The 20,715-nt window shown below is 41.1% G+C and overlaps 1 long non-coding RNA gene across 1 annotated transcript in view; it reads right to left on the bottom strand.

Annotated features, from left to right (window-relative positions):
• Window positions 1-20,586, bottom strand: part of LOC125487310 — a 37,113-nt gene extending 16,527 nt beyond the window's left edge. Inside the window, exons 1-2 of the long non-coding RNA XR_007265801.1 lie at window positions 20,428-20,586; window positions 17,023-17,138 (exon numbers count right to left, since the gene is read on the bottom strand). This is a non-coding gene — a long non-coding RNA (uncharacterized LOC125487310). The remainder of the gene's footprint in view (window positions 1-17,022; window positions 17,139-20,427) is intronic.
• Window positions 20,587-20,715: the final 129 nt, after the last annotated feature.

The raw sequence follows: 20,715 nt of genomic DNA, 5'->3' as shown, positions 1-20,715 counted from the left end.
AAGCGAGAGAGAGAGTGAGCAAAAAGCGAGAGAGCAAAAAGCGAGAGCAAAAAAAACAGAGAGAACTGAGAGACAAAAGATAAACAACTGGTGGTGGTTTAACCTGAGAGTCACAATTTCTCAGACAAGGGGAGAGGTTGAAAAGGAGAGTCCTTCGTGGTAACCTCAGCCAGTGTGTGAATTGAACCCACACTGTTAGCATTCCTCTACATCACAAACCAGTTGTCCAAGCTAACCAGCCCTCCATAAGTGTGAAGAGACATAGGTGTCAGATTATTCAATGTGACGTCCTACCCACCCTTTTTCTGTGACGGAAGGAGGGTCACCAGACTCGAAACATTAACACTGTTTACTCTTCACAGATGCTGACAGACCTGTTGACTTTCTCCAGCAATTTCCACTTTTTGTTTGTTGCAGTAAAAGGCCTTGTACCTATAGTTCACAATCTGGCTGCAGAATCATTAACCAATGCAACTTTTTAACTGGACAAAGAGTTTCTCATTGTCGTTCAGATATCAAAAGTTGGCAATTCTTTACATTTGCAATGAGGGTGTTTAGTCTCCACAATTAGCTGTGGAGTGCAGCGCAAAGGGAACCTACCTATCAGCAGATATCTGCTAATGGCAAGTTGTTCTGGGAACAGCACATGGTAAGATGAGGCCAGAAACGGACATGAGACACCATAGAGGCAGGGTAGGCGGCTAACGGGGGGGGTGGAGTTTGTTAAGATATGGTTAGATAACCTAGTGGGGTTGCAGCAGAAACCAGTCTAAAAAACTTGACACAACTCCAATTTAACCAAGTAAGAAAGATTCAGCCCTATCTCTCTCTTTGCATACACAGTAAAATTCTGCACACAATCCATGGGAGCAATATCCTGTGTGCCTGTGAAAATAGCCTTTAGGGTTGGAGTAAAGCCAAAAATGTTCAAACTGAATGTGCAGCAACAGGTCTGGTTAGTCTTAAGGCTACGGGTCACAGGTGTCCTCTTCCTCTGCAAAAAAGCAGTTGTCCTGGACAACATACCATGGCAACAAGCACCATCTCCACTCCACCACCCCCAACATGTCCAAGACATTCAAGATCCAGCCTACACTGGAAAACAAACTAGTTCTTACAATGTATAATACAGTTGAACTTCCATACATTTCTTGGCAGAGAACTACTGCAGGAATTTTATGTTGCCAGTTTGAAAATGACTAATTTGTACTTGCCCTAATGAAATCAATCTTTCAGCACTGCTGGTGGCCTACAGGGTTGAAGATCTCTCTTAGTGTGGTCCTAAATCTTAATACACAAGTCCCAATTTTGATCACTGCTCTGTACTGAGTTATATGAATTCAGTTGGGTACTAAAGTAAGCTGCAGTCTCCTTCATTTAAATTAGTCAAAGTTCCTATGCCTGTTCACTTTGCAGCAACCTGTAGAAAATGTGTAGGCACTGAAATTGAAAGAAAGGGAGGATTCAAATGAAGTGGCACAGCTGGTAGTGCTGGTGCAGAAAGGCAATGAGGTAGTGAGAAGGCCACGTAGATTAGTGGTGTGGGAGCTTGTGGATGGAGCAGGAGCAAGAGCAAGGGAAAATTTGCAGGAAATTGAGAGTGGCAGAAAATGATTTTTGGTGGGAGACAGGTACAGGAGCAGAGATAGAGTGACTATGAGGCTGCAAAAAGAAGTGTGGTACTTACCCTAGCAGAGCAGAGAAGGTCACTGAGCAACTTACAGAACATTCCTCCAGACTTTGAAAGTGCACTGACCTGGGTGGTTAACCTGGACCAGGTTGTCAGGGTCCAGTGTCGTGACTTTCTTTGTGGTCCTCTGGGAAGAGAACAGCCCTTCTCTGCATCACCCCTTAACCAGGATATCCAGGTCCCTGTCAGAGAATCATGGTGCTGTCTTCCCCTTCTCCAACATATTCAGACTCATACTTGACCAAACAGGACAGTTTGGGATTGTCAGTGCTTCTCTAGGTGCATAATGGTCTTTTAAATCGTGGATGAATGTCATTCAAAGGACTAAAAATTCTGGTGGACAGCAAAGTTCCAGCTGTGTGGATTTAAGGCACTTGAGGGCCAGTCTGAATTTTGCTTTCAGAAAATCCAGTCTCTAAATTGCCTTCTAAATTGGTTCTCCCTCTATACTCATCCCAAACAAAAACTGCTATAACAGAGGACTGGGAATATATGAAATCAGATTTTCTTTATTCATTCCAAGGATCTTGGCGGCATTACATAAAAAAAATTGGACATTTTCCTCATTAAAAGTGCAATAGAAAGATAAGTGGATACTGAATTCACCGCTCCGTGTTGTGAATGAGTCTAGTTTGCAGTTTAAACAAATTTTCTCCATTTCGTTTTGTTCCTTTTCACAACTTTTTTCTCTCTTCATCCATAGCCTCGGATTTAAATTGGGTACGCTCCATATGCACTAATGAGCAACTCTCCAATAATTTACCATATAGCAAGAGCTTTGTGCGAAGGCACATGGAAGGTGTGAATATCTCAAAATAACTAAGAGAGTCATACAGCATGGAAACAGAGCCTTCAGTCCAACTCATCCATGCTGACCAGACATCCCAATCTGACCTAGTCCCATTTGCCAGCATTTGGCCCACATCCCTCTTAAACCTTTGTATTCATATATCCTTCCAGATAGCTTTGAAATACTGTAACTGTACCCACCCCACACCACTTCCTCCAGCAGCTTGCTCCATACAAACACCACCCTCTGCATGAAAAAGTTACCTATCAGGTCCTTTTTAAATCTTTCACCAATCACCTTAAGCCTCTGCAAGGTCACCCCTCAGCCACTGATGCTCCAGGAAAAATAGCCCCAGCCTATTCAGCATCTCCCTGTAGCTCAAACCCTCCAAATCTGGCAACATCCTTGTAAATATCTTTTCTGAAACGTTTCAAATTTCACAACATCCTTCCTATAGCAGGAAGGCCAGAACTGAACACAGTATTCCAAAACTGGCCTCACCAATATCCTCTACAGCCTCAACATGACCTCCCAACTCCCATACTCAATTCACTGATCAATAAAGGCAAGCATACCAAAGGCCTTCTTCACTACTCTGTCTACCTGCAACTCTACTTGCAAAAAACTATGAACCTGAACTCCAAGATCTTTGTTCAGCAACACTCCCCAGGACCCAAGAAGTGCATATGTCCTCGCCTGATTTGCCTTTCCAAAAAGCAGCACCTCACATTTATCTAAATTAAACTTCATCTGCCAATCCTGCACCCATCGACCCATCTAATCAAGGTCCCATTGTACCCAGGGGCAACCTTCTTGGCTTTCCACTACATCACCCATTTTGGTGTCATCTGCAAACTTCACATCTGAATCATCTACATATGTGGCAAAAAGCAGCGGACCCGGCACCAATCCTTGTGGCACACCTCTGGTCAGAGGCCTCCAGTCTGAAAAGCAACCCTCCACCTCCGCCCTGTTTCCTACCTTCGAGCCAGTTGTGTATCTAGATGGCTAGTTCTCCCTGTATCCTATGTGATCTAACCTTGCTTACCAGTCTACCAAGTGGAACCTTGTCAAACGCCTTACTGAAGTCCATACAGTTCACATCCACCACTCTGCCTTCATCAACTCTCCTCATTACCTCTTAAAATCAAATTAGAGAGACAAAATTTCCCACGCACAAAGCCATTTTGACTATCTCTAATCAGTCTTTGACTTTCCAAATACATACAAATCCTGTCCCTCAGGATCCCCTCCAATAACTTGGCGAACCACTGATGTCAGGTTCACCGATCTATAGTTCTCTGGCTTTTTCTTACCGCCCTTCTTAAAATAGTGGCACCATGTTAACCAACCTCCAGTCTTCCAGCATCTTAGCTGTGGAATCGATGATATAAATCTCAGCAGGAGGCCCAGCAATCACTCCCCCAGCTTCCCACAAAGTTCTAGGGTACACCTGATTAGGTCCCAGGAATTTATCCACCATTATGCGTTTTAAGACATCCAACACCACTTCATCTGTAATATGGACATTTTTCAAGATGTTGCTGTTTACTCCCCCCAAGTTCTCCAGCTTCCATATCCTACTCAAAAGTAAACACTGATGGAAAACACTCGTTTAGTATCACTCCTGCAGTTCCACACATAGGCAACCTTGCTGATCTTTAAAGGCTCTATTCTCTCCCTAGTTACCCTTTTGTCCTTAAGGAATTTGTAGAATCCCATTGGTTCTCCTTAACCCTATTTGCCAAAGCTATTTTATGTCCCCTTTTTGCCCTCCTGATTTCCCTCTTAAGTATGCTCCTACTGGCTTTATACCCTTCTAGGGATTCACTCAATCCCTGTTGTCTACACCTGATCTATGCTTCCTTTTTCTTGACCAAAGTATCAATTTCTCTAGTCATCCAGCATTCCCTACACCTACCAGCCTTGCTCTTCACCCTAACAGGAACGTACTCCCAGGACTCTCATCCTATTTTTGAAAGCTTTCCACTTTACAGTCATCCCTTTACCCACGAATATCCACTCCTAATCAACTTTTGAAAATTCTTGCTTGGTACCATGAAAACTGGCCTTCCTTCAATTTAGAACTTTATTATTTAGATCTAGTTTATCCTTTTCCATCACTATTTTGAAACTAATAGAATTATGATCACTGACCCCAAAGAACTCCCCCACTGACACCTCCATCATCTTCCCTGCTTTATTTCCCAAGAGATGGTGGTGGTGGTCCATATTACAATCCCAATAAGGTGATCATCCCTTTCTTATTTCTCAGTTCCATCCAAATAACTTTACTAGACAGTCTCCCAGGAATATCCTCTAAGTATAGACATATTATCCTAATCAAAAACACCATTCCCCCTCCCCTCTTGCACCCTCCCCCTTAGTTTGTATGCCTTCAATGAGTCCTACCTTGCCTATTCAAATAGCATTAGGGCACACTACAGCCAAACTTGACTCCTTTTGTGTTCCTCCAGCTAAAGGAGAGATGGGCCCAATCACACTGGGAAAGCTGACTGATTTTCTTCACTCTCTCATTCTCCCCAGTCCATCACCACCAAGGACAAATTGCTCACCAACTACTTTGTAAGCTAAGATCAATCAACTCAACATAGACAGAGCTAAATAAAGGATATCCTGTATTTTAGGGCTTGACTGCTCATCGACCAAAGTCACCAAGCTACTGACTAACCTGCTCATCTCCATCTGAGATGTTCTACCATTTGATAACGTTTTAGTTCTGGTTCAGTGAGTAGCATCACAATTTTGAATCAAAAAGGTTCAATTCTCACTCTGAGTACAGAATAAAAACTAGTAGCCAATCCTGGTGCCGTGCTGAGGGAGTTTCAGCCATCATTTGGATGAGTTATTAAATTGACGTCCCAATTGTTTACTCAGATGCATGTAAAAGGTCCCTTAATACATTATTGCTGTTTCTGGGAGCTTACTGTGCACAAATTGGCTGTGTTTGTTATATTACAGCTGTGACTACACTTCAGAAGTATTTAATTGACTGTAAAGTACTTTGGGAAGCCCTTAGGACATAAAAAGTTCCACATAAACACAAGACTTTTTTTTAAACGTATAAAGTTGGGTGCAGATAGAAGATCCTGCCTGGAGTCCTGCCATCTGCCTGAGTTTTAAAGAAAAAAAAACTGAACCTTTGTAATAAAGTCTCCAATTCAAGAGATACAGAAAGAAGTAGGAAAACAGGACAAAAGAAACTCAGCCTTTTATGTCTGGTATATAATTTTAGAAATATCTGGACAGCCCATTCAGACTTGAATTAATAATGCCTTTGTGTGATGCAGCCAATATCAACACCCAGTCTAATATTTTGTCTGAAATCACAAAAAGCAGCATCAGAGACGGTGTTTAAGAATAAAGCTCCACAGATACATTCCTGAAGTGTTTTGCTGACATTCAACTCCCATCAGTAACACCTCCACAAATTGCCAGGGGATTACACGTTAAACTTGTATTCACCTTGAGACAATAAATATAAAAATACAGAACCTACACATCTGACTTATCACAGCTCCACCACAGACTAAAAATAATGAATCATTTCACCACTGATATCTTGAATGAATAGGTGTTTGCCTGACTGCACACCTTTTTCTGAAGTGAGTGGTGAATTGTAAATTAAATGCCAGGAATTTTCAAATATTCAACTTATTTTGGAAACTGAAAACCAAAACCAGCAAAGCACAAAGAAAGAGAAAGAATGAGGTGGACAAAACAGCAGAATACCAATAGAAAGAATTAGGAGCCAGTGACCAAAAGGAGAGTTAGAGACTAAAATGAGGGAGAAACAAGGAAAGGAGACAAAGAATATGAAAGAAAGAGAGATAGAGAAAAATGGAGGAGCAAAGATTGGGCAGAGACATAGGGGAGAAAGAGAGGGCGAGAAGGAGCAAAAGAAGAGATTTTGAAGGGAAAGAAGTTGACGGGAGTTTGATATAATCTACAAAATACAATTGATACATGAATCTTCTCATATGCACTTTATAACACTTAACCAATTAATTGTGCATGATTGTTAGTGTTAATTACTGATCACTGTTAACAGTTTGCCAATTTAGAAACATGACAGTACCAAATAAGCAGATCTTGAAACAGATATTACAGTATCTGAAACTAGGACTGCAGTATCTAATACTGCATTCTATCTGGTTTTTCCTCTTCCCTTGCTTACTCCCAGCAACTGCACAAGTCAGAATTGCAAACAACACCTTAAAAACACTAAACCCATATGTCCAAAACAAAAAAAAATTGAATTTGGTCAAGTTCCAGGAATACACAGCGATAACTCTCACTGTGTTACGAGATCTGTCATACAATACACACTTTAATCTTGGTCTAGGTTTTTCTGCTGATAGCGACAAGAATTAACACTGGTAAGAGAGGGAGTGATAAAATAGTATAAGGGGGAAAAGAGGAAATCTCTGGTCAGTGGATCCAGAGCTGTTAGCCCAGGATCCGGCTCATGGTATTCAACTTGAGACACTGCCAGTTGAAGTTATTTATAATAAGACTTTCTGGGAAAGAAGGAATATCTAACACTGTGACATGTATGAAGTTTAGTAGGCTAAAAGGTATTGGGTGAATGGAAAATTTAATCATGAGTACAACTCAGTTAAGCAATTAGTAAAACCTGGCCAGTCTCTGGGAGGGTACTAGTGGGGAGGCGACAGCCTAGTGATATACAGTGTGGAGGCAATGGCCTAACGGTATTATTGCTGGACTGTTAATCCAGAGACCCACGTACAAATCCCGCCATAGCAGATAGTGGAATTTGAATTCAATAACTATCTGGAATTAAGAGTCTAACGACAACCTTGAATCCATTGTTGATTATCAGGAAAAACCTGATTTTTTTTTTCAGTTTACTAATGTCCTTTAGGGAAGGAAACTGCCATCCTTGTAGGCCAGGCCTACATGTGACTCCAGACCGACAGCAATGCAGTTAACTCTTAACTGCCCAATGGGCAATTAGGGATGGGCAATAAATGCTGCCTAGCCAGTGATGCCCCTCATCCAGTGAGGGAGTAATGGGGGAAAAAAAGCTCTGAAATCATTTGAGAGCCAAACAATTAATACTGTAATGGAGAGGATTGTGATTTTCTAGTGAACATTGAGCAACCTAGATCAAAATACATCCCTTATCTATGATGACTGATAAGATAGTGGCCCATGAATGAATGCACACAGCGGGAAATGCAGGGAAACTAAATGGAACAGAGTAAAACAGACTCTGGTGTTAAAAAAAAAATCAGCATTACATTACATCCTGTTGGTTTCCAACGTGCAGGTTAGATTAAAATTGCCATGTCCCAGAATTGCAATAGTTTTGTTTTAACTCAATTTTATAGCTTGATATCAATCTCTCCTCTCACCTTCCTTGAATTTACTGATACAAAATGGGGAGTAGATTAATGGATATTCTTCAAATGTCAATGTTCTACCATAAGCACATCACAGCTGAATCAATTCTGTTCTCATCAATCCTTACAAAATTAAGACATAGGAGCAGAAATAGGCCATTCAGCCCATCAAGTCTGCCCTGTCATTCAATGAGATTGTGGCTGATCTGATAATCCTCAACTCCAGTTTCCTGCCATTTCCCTGATTAACAGTTTTTCTCAGCCTTGAATATACTTAACTCAGCTTCTACAGCCTTCAGTGGCAAATAATTACCCAGATTCATTACCCTCAAAAGAAATTCTCTCTCATCTGTCTTAATTCGGTGACCCATCATCTGAGATTTTGTACTCTGACCTCTCCCAAACAAAAGTCTCAGTATCTATTTTGTCAAGCTCACCCAAGAATTTTATATCTGTTTCAATAAAGTCACCTCTCATTAATTTAAAAGAATGCGTTCAGGCCAAAACTAATAGCCTTCTCTCATAATAAAATCCCTCCCAGCATCAACCTAATGAACTTTCTCCGGACTGCCTCCAAAGCAAGTATATTTTTCCTTAGGTAAGGGGACAAAAACCATTCACAGTAATCTCGATGCGGTCTAACTAGTGCCCTGTATACTTTTAGAAGGAGTAATAGTATTGGTTATCTTTCCTGACTGCCCTTGAGTGTATTGGGAGTCTGCCAAATGATAGAGGATTTGCTAAAAATGGCACATTTTCTTTCTTAAAAGATATTTATAAAACCCATCTAGTTTTCTACAAAAATACCTTTACCCTGGAAATAAGCTTTTAATTTTAGAATTATTAATTAAATTTTATCTGCTACTATGTTGGGATTTGAACTTCGTGTCCAATGACACTACCACTACACCATTGTTATCTCATCACAGCTCCTTAGAATGGAAGATGGACACAGTTTGCTATGATACTATCAAAACCAAGGAGTTAGGAGCAGGATTAGGCCATTTGTCCCTTTGAGCCTACTGTGTCATTTGATATGGTCACTGATTTGCAGATGGCCCCAACCACACTTTCCACCTTGTCTATCAAAATGGCCAAAGTGCACATGTGCAGTTATTGATCTGATTTTGCATGCCCCTCCTACAAGGGTGGGGATGGAGGGAGAAAAATAAAATCACCTGTTACTGATGGTTCAACCTGGATTGAAACTCAACATGCAGGGCACAGCAGCCCAAATCCTTGCCCTATTCCATTCTCTCGGGGGCACATATTATGACATGATGCCTGGCAATGAAGCTAATTTCAGCATAGTTGCAAATTCTCCAAATGTTAAATGGCTGCTGCATAAATTGATAAATTCTGTTGGTCTTAGTATTAATCCTAGTGAGATAGCACCCTCTACTGCACATTTAACTCAAATATCAAATGTCTTATGTACTGCATTTACAAAACAAGCTTGTACAAAATGAAGGATGCATGAACATCAAACAGGGGATAGAAGTTAGAGAACGTTACCAAAGGAATAAGATACTTAGTCTAACTATAGAGGGAAAGTGAGCAACAATACACTTAGAATGCTTCGTTTCTTTGAGTAACAATATAGCATCTCTTCAGCTAATCAGCCCATCTATCTCATGGCCTCCTTTACCCGTCATGTTTCCTTAAGTTTTCAAAAGTCTGGTTCTACTTACTATGGACGGATATAGTGGTATGAGCAAGTGAATACCCGCCATAGTCAATTCACCAGTTTCCCAACTATTTTACTCCTATTTGCTGATGTCCTGCAGAACACTCAACAAATATTTTAAGATAAGGTGCTGTTTTCTTTCAGAGGATCTTAAGGCTTTGGCGTTCTCTTCCTCAAAAAGGTGGTGGAAGCAGAATCATTGATTATTTAAGGTAGAAGTGGATAGGTTCTTGGTAAGCAAGGGGTTGAAAGTTATTGGGAGTAGGCAGGAATGTGGAGTTGAAGTTACAATCAGATCGTTCGTGATTTTATTGAATGGTGAAGCAGACTCAAAGGCCAAGCGGCCCTACTCTTGTTCTTAACTCGTATGACGTCAGAAGCTGGGGTGGTTCTCTTTAAAAGGACAGGTGGCCAAGAGGGGATTTGATGAGGATGTTCAAAATCATGAATAGTTTAAATGTATTAAATAAAGAGAAGGTATTTTCAATGGCTGGAGAGTCAACAATGAGAGAGAGTATAAATTTATGTTTAACCTTACATAACTTCAAAAACTTGGCTCAGTTTCATTTTTTGAATAAAGCAGAATAAACATAGCCAAGTTGGAATGCAGTTCTAATTATAGAGGAAGGGGTTTGAGGAAAGGTCGCTCTGAGCAAGGGTCACTCGACCCAAAGCATTAACTGATTTCTCTTAACAGATGCTGCTAGACATGTAACTTCCAGCAATTCTGGTTTTGTTTCTAATTATAGACACATCTATTTGTATTGTTGGAGAAGTTACACAGGCAATCCATGGGTTGCGAATAGGTTTTCTTCTGGAGTCCATTTGCAAACTGAAACACAATGCAGGACAATGGAAAGCAGCTGGTCATAGAACAGGAAATGCTCATATGTTAGGTCTTTAAAATGACAACCATGTACAGGATTGTCTTTGTAAGTGCAAGCATTTGTAAAATTGGACATTCATAAATTGGGAATCCCTATAATTCAATGTTGAGGTTAGCAATCTGTTCAACAGCTTTAGGTAATGCAGAGGGTAAGCTGGGGTGTCACCAGTCATAGATGTCTCAGGGCAGGAGTTCATTATGTGGGCAATTGTCTGCCCTAGATAGCTACAATCATAATTTGATTTGTTCCTTACCATTTGCTCCTTAAGAGGAAGGCAACTTCTCAACAAATAAAATATACATGGCGAAAAATGTGTATTTTAGTGGCTAAGAGTGGAGCAGATAATGAATTTAAAAACCCATCTGGTAAAATCAAAGTCCGAGTTCCTTCTAACAGAGTTTAATACCTCATTTAAAAGAATAATCTAAGGAACTAGTACTGGAACACTGCAGACAATGGAATATGAAGTTATAGAGTCATAGAGTACAGAAACAGACCCTTTGGTCCAACCAGTTCATGCTGACCATAATCCCAAACTCACCCAGTCCCACCTGCCTGCGCTTGGCCCATGTCCCTTCAAATATTTCTCATTCACATACTTATCCAAATGCCTTTTAAATGTTGTAACCATACCCACTTCCACTACTTCCTCTGGAAGTTCATTCCACACACAAACCACTCTGTGGTAAAATTGCCCCTAATGTCTTTCTTCACCTTTTTAAAAATTTTTCTTCCTTCACCTTAAAATTATGCCCCAATTCTTCTGAACTGTTTCCAATATTTTTCATATAAACAGCGAGACCAGAACTGGACACAGTACTCCAGAAAAAGCCTCACCAACATCTTGTACAATCTCAACCTAAACCTAATGTCCCAATTCTCATTCTCAAGGATCTGAGCAATGAAGGCAAGTATGCCAAACACCTTCTTAACCACCATATCTATATGTGATGCAAACTTTAAAGAATAATGTACCTGAACCCCTAGGTCTCTGTTATACAATTAATAGTAGGCGTGTTGTAGAAGTCTTGCCTTTGTTTGATTTACCAAAATGCCATACCTCACATTTATCCAAATTAAACTCCATCTGCCACTTGTGAAAGCCTCCCACTTATCAGACATCCCTTTATCTGAAAATAGTTTACTCCAATCAATTTTTGAAAGTTCTTGTTCACCATTAAAAGTTACCTTAGTCCAATTTAAAAAACTTTAATTTTTAAATTGAAGGCTTACCCTTTTCCATAACTATTTTAAAACAAATAGAATTATGATTACCAGAGCCAATGTGTTCCCCTACTATCCGTCACTTGCCCTGTCTTATTACCTAAGAGAAGATCAAATTTTGCTCTTTCTCTAGTATCAGTATGTAAATATTCCTAAAGAAATTTTTCTTGAACACAATAAACAATTCTTCACCATCTAAACCTTTAACCCTATGGTAGTCCCAGTCAGTCAATATTTGGAAAATTAAAATCACTTATTATTAGTGTTATATAGATCTGGAGATTTATATATGTGTTCCTAGATTTCCCTCTGACTATTAGAAAGTCTATAGTACAATACCTTCAAAGGTGATCATTCCCTTATTTCTAATTTCAACCCATTTTTTTCACTGGACAATTTTTCAGAAATAACACTGAATAGAAATATCTTCCCTAATTACAGCAATAATATTTTCCTTAATCAAAAACACCATTCCCCCTACTCTTTTGCCTCTTTTTCTATCCTTCCTATAGCATCTGAAACCCGAAACATTGAGCTGCCAGTTCCATCTATCCCTCAGCCAAGTTTGTGTAATAGCTATCATGTCCCAATCCCATGTTCCCAAATATGCCAGAGTTCATCAGCCTGACCTGTAAGACCCCTTCCATTAAAATAAACGCATTTTAATTCTTCAGAGTTACTGACTTGCTCTTATCTGTCTTTTCTAAAAAACTTGTTTCTTTCATATTCAAAACCAGTCTCATCTATCTTTCTATTTACTCCGCTACTTCAGATCCCTTCACACCCTCTAATTGTTTAGAGGCTCCCTTAATAGAATTAGCAGATCTTCCTGCTAGGATTTCCTTTCTAGTGCAGGTGAAACCCATCCTTTTTGAACATGTCTTTTCTGCTCCAGAAGAGATCCCAATGATCCAAGAACCTGAATCCCAGAACATTACATCATTCTTCAGCCATTGATTTATCATCTCCTTCATCGTTTTATTCCTTCACACATTTGAGCTTGGATTCAGATCAAGATGGTGGCAGAGCAGGACGCTTCAGACGGAACCGGTTTGCTCTGTGTGTTTCTTTTTCTTTCATTTTCCCTTCTCTTGTTTCTTTCCTCCCTTATTCTCTATTCTTTCTTCTCCCAGCCACAGACTCCTAGCCTCAGGCTCAGCGCAGGCCCATCGAGGCAGCCTCCCAGCCTGGCAGTCTTTCCGCCCTTTGAGGCAATCTCTCAGTCTAGTAAGGCGATGTCTCAGTGGCTCAGGGTGGCGATCTCTCGGCCTGGCATGGTGGTCTTTCAGCAGTACATAGTGACCTCTCAGCCTGGCATGGCCTCAGCATGGATTTCTGGTCTCAGGGTGACTCCTCGAAGTGTACTCCCACTGTGGCTAAGCACTTAAGACTGTAATGTCATTATTCCTTTATTTTCTACGTAAAATTAAGAAGGTGTCACTGTTCTATAATTATTGCAATGTTTAACTTTTAACTTTGTTCTTAAGATTGTGTACCAAGGTGTGTTTGGTGCCTTGTGTTGGCGACATTATACATTTTTCATTTTTCAGTGTACTTTTGTACTTGAGTACACATGACAATAAAAATCAAAATTTTGGGGCAGCATGATGTCTCAGTGGTTAGCACTGCTCCCTCACAGCACCAGGGAGCTGGGTTCGATTCCAGCCTCAGGTGAATGTCTGTGTGGAGTTTGCACATTCTCCCTGTGTCTGCGTGGGTTTCCTCCGGGTGCTCCGGTTTCCTCCCACAGTCCAAAGATATGCAGGCTAGGTGGATTGGCCATGCTAAATTGCCCATAGTGTTCAGGGACGGTAGGTTAGGTGGGTTATAGGGGAATGGGTGTCTGTGGGATGCTGTGAGGGTCGGTGTGGACTTGTTGGGCCGAAGGGCCTGTTTCCACACTGTAGGGATTCTGTGAATCTATGAAAATCAGCTTGGCACAAAAAGTAAACCAGAAATTACTACTTTTGAGGTTCTGCCTTTAATCTTCTACCTAACCTCCTATTTTCACTGTAAAGCCTTAATCTTTTCCCTAACTATGTCACTCCTACCGATGTATACAATAAGTTCTGGTTTCTCACTCTCCCCTCTAACAATATGCTTTAAACATTTCCTGGCACCAGAAAAGCAACATGCTATCCTAGATTCATGCTCACTGCTGCAGAATCTCCTGTCTCTGCCATTGACAGGAGAGTCCCCTTTAACTATCATTCTTTTAAGTTTTGTCAAACCCGACCTAACATAAGAATCATTCTTAGTGCCCAAGATCTGACTGTCTTTTCCATTTTCCTCTGAAAGACTATCCTTTTCAACTGAACCAAAAACTAAGTACAGGTATTTCAGCTATAATGCATTTCGTTAACATGAATTGGCTGTAATGTGATTGATGACAAGTGGATTCTGTTTGATAACGAGAACTTTCTACTGTACAGTACAGCGATTTTCCTATGACACGATTTTCTATGGTGATTTTCTGTAGTTGCGTTCTTGTGCGACCTCACACTATCATGTTATAGGAGAACTACCTTTATCTGTTTGAGAGATGAATAGCCACAGGAAACTTCTGAACAACCTTCTTACCTTTCCTGACAGTCATCCATCTGACTGATCCTGCTGTGTAAAAATAATGTTACTAATATAGAAACAGAAACATATAGAAGATAGGAGCAGGTGGCGGCTATTTGGCCCTTTGAGCCTGCTCCGCTATTCATCACGATCATGGCCGATTGTCCAACTCAATAGCCTAATCCTGCTTTCTCCCCATAATCTTTGATCCCTTTTGCCCCAAGTGCAAAATCTAGCCACCTCTTGAATACATTCAATGTTTTGCCATCAACTACTTCCTGTGGTAATGAATTCCGTAGGCTCATCACGGAGTGAGGAAATGTCTCCTCATCTGTCCTAAATGGTCTGCTCTGAATCCTCAGATTGTGACCCCTGGTTCTGGGCACATTCTCCCTGTATCTGTTCTGTCTAGTCTTGCTAGACTTTTAAAAGTCTCAATCAGATTCCCTCCTCATTCGTCTGAACTCTAGCGAAAACAATCCTAACCTAGTCAATCTCTCCTAGTACGTCAGTCCCACCACCCCCGGACCCAGCCTGATAAACCTTCGCTGCACTCCCCTCGAGAGCAAGAGCATCCTTCCTCAGAAAAGGAGGCCAAAACTGCACACAATATTCTAGGTGTGGCCTCACCAAGGCTCTGTATAACTGCAACAACACATCCCTGCTCTTGTAATGAAGGCCAACATACCATTTGCCTTCTTTACATGCTATACCTGCATGCTTATCTTCAGCGACTGGTGCACAAGGACACCCAGATCCCACTGCATACTCCCCTCTCCCAATTTACAGCCAGCCATTCAGGTAGTAATCTGCTGCCTAGTTTTTGCTTCTGAAGTAAAAAACTTCACATTTATCCAAATTATACTGCATCTGCCATTGATTTGCCCACTCACCCAACCTGGACCAATCAACAGAAAACAAGTATCTGAATCACAATAACCACACAAAACATTGAAGGATAACAATATTTTTAAAAAATATTAGGCTTTGTATCTTAGGAATTTCAGAAGTGAAACTCTCCAAATCAATACCAAGCATTTTTTACTCTACGCACAATCGCTGGTTCAGAATACAAAAGGATAAAATTGCTTCTAAACTACTTATCCATTCAATTGGCATTCCCATCATGGGTGTCCTGAAATTTTGAGATACTTTATTTTGTTGACTATCAAAACTTGCTTGTAAACTTGAGCTACATTTTGTCTTGGTCCTTAATTCATTTCACCTCATTTCTGGAGGTACATTGTTCACAAATGAAGAGTGTAAAACCAAATCTTACTATGTGTTGCAAGGATTTATTTCAACCCTCAATTGTAACTGTGGAACTCCTTTCAATTAAGCAAATGTCTTGAAGTGCCTCAAAGCATGTCTGCGATTTGCCTTTGTAGTACAGAATCACAAGTATTACAGCACAGATGGAGGTAGCCTATTATACTTGCGCTGGCTCTCTATCCAGACATTAACTAAATTAACTTAGTGCCATTCTTCTAGTTTTTCCCCTCTAAACCCTGCATGTTGTTGAACTTCATCTCTTTTTTTCTCATCCGCTCCCCCCTTTCCCCACTTCCGTATTTCTCTTGGTTCTCAATTGTATTTTCTTTCTGGCATCTGTCATAACCTCATTGTTTCATTTATTTATCATTGGTTCCTCACAGAAGAGGATGACTCTTTTCCACTCTCAGGGAGAGTCCATAGGTGGCTGTACAGACTGATCCAGCTGCCGCAGGCTCCATTACACTTGGGGCAGGAGGTGGTCAAGGGATGGGGTGGGTGGGGCAGCACGCTCCTCTCACTATTTTCATCTGGATTCCATTTTTCCCCAAAAGCAAGTCTCAAGATGCTCAATGCCTTCCAGGCGCTCCTCCTCCACATTGGAGGGTCTTGGGCCAGTGAATCCCAGTGTCTGTGGGAATGCTTCACTTCACCAGCGTGTCCTTGAGGGTATCACTGAAGCATTTCCCCTGTCTACCTGGGGCTCACCTGCCATTTCGAAGCTGGGAGTAGAAAACCTGCTTGGGGAGTCTTGTGTTGGTCATGCAGATGACTTGCCCAGCCCATCATAGCCGATCAAGGGTGGTCAGTACCTTGATGCTGGGTATGTTGGCCTGGTCAAGAGTGTTGGTGCTGGTGCAGGTGCAACTTTCTTCCCAGCAGTTTATCATTTATTGTAGAATGTAGGAGACTGAGGGATGACCATATAGAGGTCTATAAAATCATGTGACATCGATAAGGTAGATAGCCAATAGCTTTTCTCCATGGTAGGTGAGTCTAAAACTTGAGGGCATAGGTTTAAGTTGAGAGGAGAGAGATACAAAAAGGTCTAGGGGCAACTTTCTCATGCAGAGGGTGGTGAGTGTCTGGAACAGACTGCCAGGGGTGGTGGTGGAGGGCAGGTACAATTTTGTTATTTAAGAAACATTTGGACAGTTACATGGATGGGATAGGTCTGGAGGGATGTAGACAGAATGCAGGCAAACGGGACTAGATTAATTGGGAAAACTGTAAACTTTTATAACTCTGCAATGTCAATCCCCTTTTTGATCCAGGAGCTCTGGAGTCATTTGAACTATCTATCTTTCTCTTTTTGAGGGAATACACCGTGATTGTATATGAACCAGTTTCTGTTGAAAGGTGGTCTATTATTTCACAATAGCTATTTTCTCACTCTTAACAGTTCCTATACATCCTACCTAGTTCTACACGGCCTTCCTCAATTTTCAATGCTTTCAAATTTATATCATCCGCAAAATTTGAAAATGTTTCGTGCACACAAAGATCTAAATCACTCATACATATCTGGAAAAACACGGGTCCCAATACTAATTTCTGGGGAACCTTCCTCCAGCTTGAAAAATATCAATTATTCTCCAACATTCTGCAGTCAACATGGCCTGGGTAGCCTCCACCTCTGTAGTGAAGAGAGAGATACAAAATATTAATTTAATACCTCAGTCATGCCCCAATGCTTCCCTTTCTGTTCCCTAATCAGCCCTACACTGGTCTACCATCCTTTTGCTATCTATATGCATCTGGAAGACCTTGGGATTCCCATGCTGTCCATCAGTCTTCTCTCATCATCCCTCTTCACTTCCTAATACGTTTTTTTTCACCTCTCCCCTTCTGCATTCCTCTTGGTCCTCCACTGTATTTTCTTTCTGACATGTCACAACTACATGGTTTTATCTTATTTATCTTAATTTCAACTCCCTTTTTGATCCAGGAGCTCTGGATTTGTTTATACCACTCTTTTCTTTGAGGGAATACACTTTGACTATACATGTACATGAACATATATCATTTTGAAAGATGGCCTATTGTTCAACAATAGCTTTTCTTTGCTTCCAGTCTGCTCGCCCTGCATCACGTTTGTCCACTGAAGTCAGCTGTCTCCACCTAACTATTCTTACTTTGGATTTCCTATTATCTTTTCCTCAGGTCAGAAGTCACATGACACCAGGTTATAGTCCAACAGATGTATTTGAAATCACAAGCTTTGAGCACGAGTCCTTCATCAGGTGGAGCTCTGTGACTTCTCAGCCAAAGCTGTCTTGTGCCCCCTTTTTGCCCTCCTGATTTCCTTCTTCAGTAACCTCCTGTATCCCCTATATACCTCTAGGGATTCCCTTGATCCCAGCTGCCTGAACCGGAGCCATGCCTCCTTTTTTCTGGTCAAAACCTCAAAATCTTTTGTCGTCCAGGGGGTTCCCTACTCCTGCCAACCTTGCCCTTCACCCTCACAGGAACATATAGACCTTGAACTCTAAGTGTCACTCTTAACAGCCTCTTACTTGCCAGCCGTCCTTTTGTCTGCAAACAAACTACTTCAATCAACCCCTGCAAGCTCCTGTCTAATTTGATCAAAATTCACCTTGCCCCACTTTGGAACTTGAACCTGTGGAACAGTTTTGCCCCTCTCCATAACTATTTTTAAATTAGTAAAACTACAGTCACTGGTCCCAAAGTGCTCCCCCACTGTCACCTGTCCTACCCTATTCCTCAACAGTAGGTCAAATTTTGCCCCTTCCTGAGTAGGGCCCTTTATATAATGCTTAAGGAAACTTTCCTGAACACATTTAACAAATTCCACCCCTTAACACTAGCCCTCCTGTTTTTCTTTTCCTATCTTTTCTGAACACCTTGTACCCAAGAATATTTAACCCCAAGTACTGCACTTCCTTGAGCCTGTCACCATTATCACCACAGCTTTGCATTTCCACATAGCAATCTGCATCTGTAACTCCCAATCTTATTTGCTATACTCCATGCATTCTCACACATGCACAGTAATCCTTATTTATTACTTCCATTACTTTCTCTTAACTTCACCGATTGACTCTATTCTTTACACTAGACTGTTTCTCCAAGTACTTTGTGCATTCTGGTATTTTTCTAATATTCTCTCTTGGTTTCCAAACCAATGCAGAGTTAGTTTGAAGGCATTTTGTTGTTGTTGAGTCTTTAAGGAACTCAGTTCTTAGATCTATTCAAATGCAACCTCTCTGGCTTGTTAAGATGCCATTTCCCAAAGATCAAAAGCTTTCCTCTTTGCACCATCTTTCCACCGATGTATTCATCTTCCTTATCCTCCTATTTCTGCATTCACTTGCTTGTGAAACTTAGTATACTAAATTTGAGGTCTTTCTTGATTATTTTGTACATAGCCATTTAAATTCTGATTGCAGAATCACATCCCTCTTTCTGCCCAAACAATTAGTAGCAAAGTGGACCATGACCTCTGGCTGTTCACACTTCCCCAGACAAATATCCTGAAGGTGCATTGTGACATCCTTGACCTTGGCACCAGTGTGGCCAATATATCATCCTGAAGTCATGTCTAAGGCCACAAAAACAGTTTCCCTCAACAAATTCCCTGTCTTTCTTCTGTGTTCATATTCAACGTTGCGAGTTTCATTGTCACCTTGAAGCCCTTCCATAACTTCATGTCCCACTGTGAAAGTCTGATGGCATATTCCCTACTTTACTCACAAAGTTCTCCTTAACATGGAGACCATGGCACAGACATGACAGTACTGAAACATTTCACCCAACCTGGATTCAAATCTGAATCATTGCTATTTGCAGTGCATATCATGTAAGCAATACTATTTATAGTTAAGGTGAACAGTGTTCAAAAGCCTCCTAGGAATATGTCTTGTGGGCCAGTATCTTAATGCAGTGTCAAAAGTATGCTATCACTCATGAAATGATTATAAATGCTTGTGTTTATAGCACACAGATTATTCAGCCCAAATTATTTAAGCCAGTTTAAAAACAGAAAATTTTGCAAATATTCAGCATGTCTGGCAACATCTATGAGAAAAGAAATAATTTTAATATGTTTGTTGATTTATAATATTGTTATTGAAATATTTCAGTATATTCTGACTTGTCAGAATTTACAGCTATAACAATAAGCAAGAACAGAGGTAGGGAAAGCGATGAATGTTAAGAGCAGGATTCTATGGAGGCCTGTGATAGTTAAGGGAGATTGAATGACAAAAGGAAAGTTGATACAACACATAACACAGTAATAGTTCAAGTAAAGAAATAGAACCAGACGAGGTGAGAATGGGAAATATAGGATCGCCGTCAATTTCCTCCATCTAGAACATAAGACAAAAAATTGTGGGGGGACATTATGATCGAAATTTTGAAATTGATGTTCAGCCTGAAAGATTGTAAAGTGGTAGTTGAGAGATAGGTGTACATTGAGCTTCATTAGAAAAATGTAGGAAATCAAGCACAGAAAAAAAATCAGAATGGGGTGAAGAATTAAAACTGGTTGATGCCAATGTTTACTATCCCAAGAGCTCAACCCACCCCATCAGAATATTCCGGTCTTGTCTTTTCTTTTAAATGCAATCATGTGATGTGAACATTTATGGCTAGGCCAGCCTTTATTGAATAGCCTTAAATTTACCAGAGGGCAGTAAAGCGTCAACAACATTGCTGTGTCTGGTGTTACACATAGGCCAGACCAGGTAGGGATAGCAGATTTCCTTCTTTTAGGAACATTCGTGAACCAGATATTTGACATTCAACAGTGGTTAGATTGACTGTCTATATTTCCCATTGCCTTGGGAAAGCAGCCAACATAATCAAAGACCCTTCTCACTCCAGTTACACTCTCTTGCGTTGGACAGAAGATAACAGAAGTTTGAAACCAAATAAACAGTTTTAAGAAATTTCTTCCTCACTGTTAGACTTATGAACTGAGGCCACTATCGAAGAACCCACAGATGACGTCACATCCGCCACCGCCGGGTTCCCCACTTCCGGGACAGCAAACACCATCGCTGCCGTTGCCACCGACACTGAAGTCCCGACCACCCTCACCGCTACTGCCGCCGCCTACCCCGCTCCTCCTACCTCCGACGCCGGTCCGCCCATCACCGACGCGGACGCAACTCCACCCACCGCCGGCGCAACTCCGCCCACCGCCGACGCAGCTCCGCCCACAGCCGACGCCGACGCAGCTCCGCCCA

This window comes from Rhincodon typus, chromosome 39, assembly GCF_021869965.1.
Source record: "Rhincodon typus isolate 14 chromosome 39, sRhiTyp1.1, whole genome shotgun sequence".
Taxonomy (NCBI): domain Eukaryota; kingdom Metazoa; phylum Chordata; class Chondrichthyes; order Orectolobiformes; family Rhincodontidae; genus Rhincodon; species Rhincodon typus.
The sequence above is the reverse complement of the archived record's forward strand: the minus strand, read 5'-3'. Positions and strand labels throughout refer to the sequence as shown.